Source organism: Xenopus laevis, chromosome 6L, assembly GCF_017654675.1.
Source record: "Xenopus laevis strain J_2021 chromosome 6L, Xenopus_laevis_v10.1, whole genome shotgun sequence".
NCBI lineage: Eukaryota > Metazoa > Chordata > Amphibia > Anura > Pipidae > Xenopus > Xenopus laevis.
In genome coordinates, this window is record NC_054381.1 from 93674332 (window position 1) to 93680785 (window position 6454).

Genomic DNA, 6454 nt, shown 5'->3' on the forward strand with positions numbered 1-6454 from the left:
AAATACTACTGTTTCCATAAGGCATGTTATATATTAAAAAGAAGTTGCTACTTTGAAAGCTCAGCCAATGATAAACAAAACTCTGAAGAACTAAGTGGAGTTCCCAAATGTTTTCATATATATACATATATAGAGAGAGAGAGAGAGAGAGAGAGAGAGAGAGAGAATATCGATAAGTTGATTTTTTAGCTCTTACACAGATTTAAATCCTGCATGAGTCTTACTCCTTCTGACCTAAATCACTAAATTCTAAACACTTAAACAGTAGATTAGAAGCTCACCGGGTAAGACTAGGTGTGCCTGAAATGTTTTAGTACTCCTAAAGATTGGCAATGCCATAAAAGTAGGATGAGTTTCATTAATATTAATAGTCATTATAACATTGATGCATATCCCCACTTTCAGAAGACTGGAGTTCAAATTAAAACAAGCCAACCTAGAACAATAATTCATGGCTGCTTAATTTTCTTTTAGATTTATAATTGGTCTAAAGTGGTGTGTAAAGTATCTTTGACAGTTAAATGGTTTGTGTAATTAGGTTGTACTAGTTTAATGAACCCATTGATCTTCACATTGATTATAGATTTATAGAGCACTAAATGAGGGTTGGTGTTTGCTTTTTAAGGAACACTAATTAGTTCCAGTCTCAAAAGTGCTTGTTTTCTTTATTTAATCATGGTTGGTACAGATGCATATGATCTGTCCTTAAAGCTATGAGCACACTGCCCAGAATTTCAGTGGCATTAGATCATAATCAAAATATTCTCCAACAAGTATACCATGAACCCAAACAATATAAAACAATTTATATTATTATTGTTTTTAAACTTCTGCCATTTTTATTTAACTAAGGAGCATTCATTGTCTGCTACGGCAATCCCGTGCAAGTTTTTGATCAGCTAGAGCCTTTTTTTCAGGGGTTTGCTATAGCAGCCTTTGACAACCAAAAGCCATATTTCCAAAGGGCCCCCAATAGAATTTTCACTGGGAAAATGCTAATGCTCCCCCATGCAGTCTCATGTGTGGAGCATGACAGGGACCTGCTTGTCACTGCCCAAAGAGGGCATATTTCAACCAGAAAACATATACACTAGTATGCACCACTGGCATTTTTTAACCTTACAAGCAGATTTTCAGAAGGTGAATAAAGGAAATGAGACAAAAACAGGTAAGCAGTTAGCAGGCTCAGGAACACTTTTACAGAAAGACTTCTAGCAGCAATATCATATTGCATCTATATCTATCTATCTGTCTATCTATCTATCTATTTTGAGTTATTTAGCTTTTTATTCAACAGCTCTTTAATTTGCATTATAAACAATCTGTTAGCTAGGGTCCAAATTACCCTAACAACCATGCATTGATTTGCATAAGAGACAGGAATATGAATAGGAGGACCTTACTGGAAAGATAAGAAATGAAAATTAGCAATAACAATACATTTGTAGCCTTACAGAGCATTTGCTTTTTTAGATGGGGCCAGCAACGCTCATTTGATAGCTGGAAAGTGGCAGAAGAAAAAGGCAAATAATTATAAAACTATAAAAAATAAATAATGAACACCCAAAGGACAAGTTGCTTAGAACTGGCATTTCTGTTACATATTAAAAGATTACTTAAAGGTGAACCACCCTTTAACCTGGCCATACATTTTTGTGATCACACCACACAAGCGAAACTCTGCTTAATTTTCACTGGACGAAATCAGGCTCATCCGTTCATACTCCATGCCTAACGAGACTTGGAGTACGTGAACCATATTAGCGTCCTCACCATCACAATTATAAAACATGCCTAATATATAATCTAGATTATTTCTGCCTAGGCCACTGACAGCCTGCCTTACATGGACCAAAAAGATTGTAGTCTGCAGGAGTAGAGTAAGCAGCTGATATTGACCCACATATGGCCACCATTACACAGACAATAAAAATTCCAGTGTGGGATTGCAACAAGTTATTTCCAGTAATGTACAACAGGCAGTACCTTGTGCTCAGATTGGTCATTGCACAACCCCTCGCAGGACTTTATCTATGTTTTTAAAACTGTTTCTTTATTCTTCAAGGTTTTCGTCACTACTTATTTATGAGAAATGGCACAAGATCCCTGACTGCTTTAGTAAAAGTATCTCATGTAAACTTTTAATTAAAAAAAAAGTATTTCATATATCTGGCTAGGAGTATCCTAGCTGATATCAGAATGTTTTGGCACCGAAATCCATAGTGTTTAGCCAGATGCAAGCAGAAAAGGAGCAGAGGAGCAGCAGGGGAGTGGCGAGATTCGCAATTGGGTGGCCCTAGCGGATTCTTGGCCCGCGTTTCTCAGCAAGTCGAGATCCGCAATTGTGTGACCCTAGCCTTACCCTGGCCATTGAAAGGCAGATTTAAGCTTCTTATTCAGCCTCTTCAGTCACCATTTTATCTGCCCATGTATAAGCCCTCCTTATTGCCTCTCCAATATATATCTTGGCAGAGAGTTGTGGGGCAGGTTTGAAAATCCTGTTGGGTGGGGACAACATTGGCATGTTTTTATGTAAAGAGCTGCTGTATCTGATTCATTATAATCACAGGGATTTACCTTGGCATATGTATTTCTATGGCATTTTTTTTTATATATATTAATTGTTATATATATAATCAGCTTTCAAAACGTGTTGCATTGCTCTCTGTTAATGTTATGATGATATATTATGTCGCTGAGACTCAAACAGCGGTGTAACAGAATCAGAAGATGAGGAGCTGCTGTTGATGGACCATTATTGTGACAGCGCTGGTGGGGTAATTTCAGCATACAAAATCATGTGAGCTGAGAGAACAAAATTATATAAATATAAATTATATAAATGAAAATAACACAGATGCTTTGAATGTATTGTAAAAGACTGACACCATAAGGCCATTCTGTGTATTGCATACCTGTAAACTGTTCATTCAAAATTATGCAGTTTTACTGTCTGGTTTTTCCTGCTGTGGTAAAACTCACCTGTAGTGAAAAACGCCCATTGACTTTATTGTATTTGAAGCGAGAAAAATTGTTGTGCAAAAAAAATGCAAATTTTTTTGCAGTTTCAAAAAAAATTTCGGCGAAAGGGGACAAACTCGCTCATCACTATTTACCTGTGTGTTTGCAAAGATATTATAACTTAGTATCACAGCTTCCACTTATACTGAGGCACAAGGCCTCCAGGAATATGCAACCAGAAAGACTGCTGAAAAAGTATGGTTTCTATGGGGTGCCGTTTGTCCCAAATACATTTTGTATACAAAACTATCCCTAATACACAGAATGAATGTCTCTCATGTTATAAAAGTATTTGTGACCATACACAGAGAAAAAAAATATACAAAAGACTTATTTCTATTAAAGAATGAAAACGAAATCTGGTTAGTGCACAAAAGGATGTCATTATATCACAAACTCCATTCTGTACAGTTTAACAAGCAATCTGTCGCACAAATGTATAACCTCCATGTAACGGACGCACTTATTTGCAAAGTTACTTACAGAATGAATTATGTAAAAACAAAGTTGGACATAATATATAATAGTGTAACTAACTAGTGCTTGTCAAGCTAGATTTGACTGACAAAATAGATATCTGTGACAGAAAGCAAGATTTTATAGTACAGGATTCATTCTTTCCACAAAATGACAGTTTTGTTCCACAAAACAGATAAAATAACCATTCTGTGAAGCAACACTGTCAGTCACATTCCTGAACCAATAAGAACAAAGCTTATTGCCATATACAAACAAGATGAGAAGTGGCCAGCTCTGCTCCACATGGCTAAGGCAAAGTATCTGACCTGCTATAGAGGGCGCCCTCTAATGTCCCCTGTGCTGCATAGTAATAAACATGAACAAACCTTTCCTAAAAGAGCTGCTGTTAAACACTACAGGTTCATAAATGGAAGTTTTTACAAATGGCTGAGAAATATAATGCTGCACTTATAATGATTGTAGAGAAAGAAAAGTATGCAAAACATAAATATGATCATTTTAGGTGATATGGCTATTCTTATTGTAGTAACCTGCTCGTGTGGCCATTTTGGTTAGGGGCATTCCTGCTGTTTTGCCATTATTTTATGACTCACTCCTGTTCCTCTTCCTGTCTAAGCTGAGAGTAATAATGGGACAGGCCACACCCACCTGCGATGTTGTATTAAATGTACCAAAAGTTACTGTGCTTGTCTGGCTGCTTTGCCTGACTCTCAGAGACAGTTATAAGTTTTGTATATGATAGTTAGACTCCAATGTCTCCTCCAAGCTGTAGTCTTGCACTAATTAGCTTGTAGTAGTCTCTTAATAATGTGCTTAGCTATAGTTCAACTACTACATAATAGCTTTAGCCAGAGACTTGGGACTGATCATGTGCACACATACCTCCCAACTGTCCCTTTTTCAGAGGGACAGTCCCTCTTTTGATAGCTCAACCTGAGGTCCCTCATTTGTACTGGGAAGTCCCTCTTTTCTCTGCACTGAACAGCCAGAAAAAAAAACAAAGTTTCTAACTTAATTGGCTTTTGGCAGAGAGGCCAGTACAGCTAACAGGTGCAACTAAGATGCTTTATAACAATTTTGAGATAAGAAAATTTAACAGTTTAGATAAGGAGAAATATTTTCACATTTTTATTACCTGCCAAACTTTGTAAAATGAACATGGTAATTAGGGGGTGTGGCCACAAAATGGGTGTGGTCAAAAAATTGCTGCACTACATGCAAAATAATTTTTTGTCTCTCTTTATATTTCCAAAATGTTGGGAGGTATGGTTCAACTACTACATAATAGCTTTAGCCAGAGACTTGGGACTGATCATGTGCACAGTCGCATTCTCTATAGTATGATGTGTAGGTTATATGAGCAGCCACTCCTGAGTACTGTGTGTAAACAAAAGGGGGTCATTTATGCAGGGGCAATTTTAAGGGATCATAATCTATTTATATAGAAGCAACAAGCTGCACAATGCTTTATATTTATTTATAAGAAAAGACTCTAATGATGCCGTCCCCTTACCTGCCCATAGCTTAACCCTTTCACATCAGAGTGGGTCGAGGTGGGCACAACACTAGAGCAGAGAGCACAACTGCGCTCATGTCACATGCATGTCCAGGGCCGCCAGCAGGGGGGACAAGTGTTCTGGGCCTGAAGGGGGGCCCAGAAGTGCTGCATTTTTCAAAGAGCCGGGTCCCCTTTACGAGCGCCCGTGCCATGCGGCCATTTCACATATTACAGAATGCGGAAGTGCCAAAAAGACGAAGCTGAAGTCCCGAAGCGGCGAAAAGACCCAAAATCATGAAAGGAGGTGAAGTTGAAGTCCTGAAGCCTTTTGTTTACACACAGTACTCAGGAGTGGCTGCTCATATAACCTACACATCATACTTAGTGATGGGCGAATTTATTTGCCAGGCGCGAATTCGCGGCGAATTCGCGGCGAATTTGCGCGATTCGCCGCCAGTGAATAATTTGCCCGCGTCAAAAAAAAAATTCCGAAAAAACGGACGATGGCATCAAAAACGAGAATTTAGCGAATTTTTCGCCGTTTAGCGAATTCGATAATTTTCCGGCGAAACGGCGCAAATTCGCCCATCACTAATCATACTAAACACAATGTGTGATGCACATGATCAGTCCCAAGTAGGGTTGCCACCTTTTTAAAAATGTTTTACCGGCTGCTGGGCGGCGGGGACACAAAGGGGCGGACCGTGACGTCAAAAGGGGCGGGCCGTGATGTCAAAGTGGGTGGGGCCACACCACGGATGCCACGGACGCTAGAAGAAGTAAAAGAAAAGGTAAATTCCAGGGGGCCCAGGAGTGTAGGGGGCCCAGTGAGACCCTAATTAATTAGCAATTTTAATATATCTTGGTAAAATAGGCCAACTTATAAATATTTTGGGGCCCTAAATTGAATTTGCTATGGGGCCCAGTAACAACTAGTTACGCCACTGCTCCTTTTAATCATATTACAAATTTACCGGCAGCTACATTGCCGATAAATTTGTAATACCGGGTGGCAACCCTAGTCCCAAGTCTCTGGCTAAAGCTATTATGTAGTAGTTGAACTATAGCTAAGCACATTATTAAGAGACTACTACATGCTAATTGGTGCAAGATTACAGCTAGGAGGAGACATTGGAGTCTAACTATCATATGCAAAACTTATAACTGACTCTGAGAGTCGGGCAAAGCAGCCAGACAAGCACAGTAACTTCTGGTACATTTAATACAACATCGCAGGTGGGTGTGGCCTGTCCCATTATTACTCTCAGTTTAGACAGAAAGAGGAACAGGAGTGAGTCATAAGATAATGGCAAAACAGCAGGAATGCCCTTAACCAAAATGGCCACACGAGCAGGTTACTACAATAAGAATAGCCATATCACCTAAAATGATCATATTTATATAAGTTTTGCATACTTTTCTTTTTCTACAATCATTATAAGTGTAGCATTATAT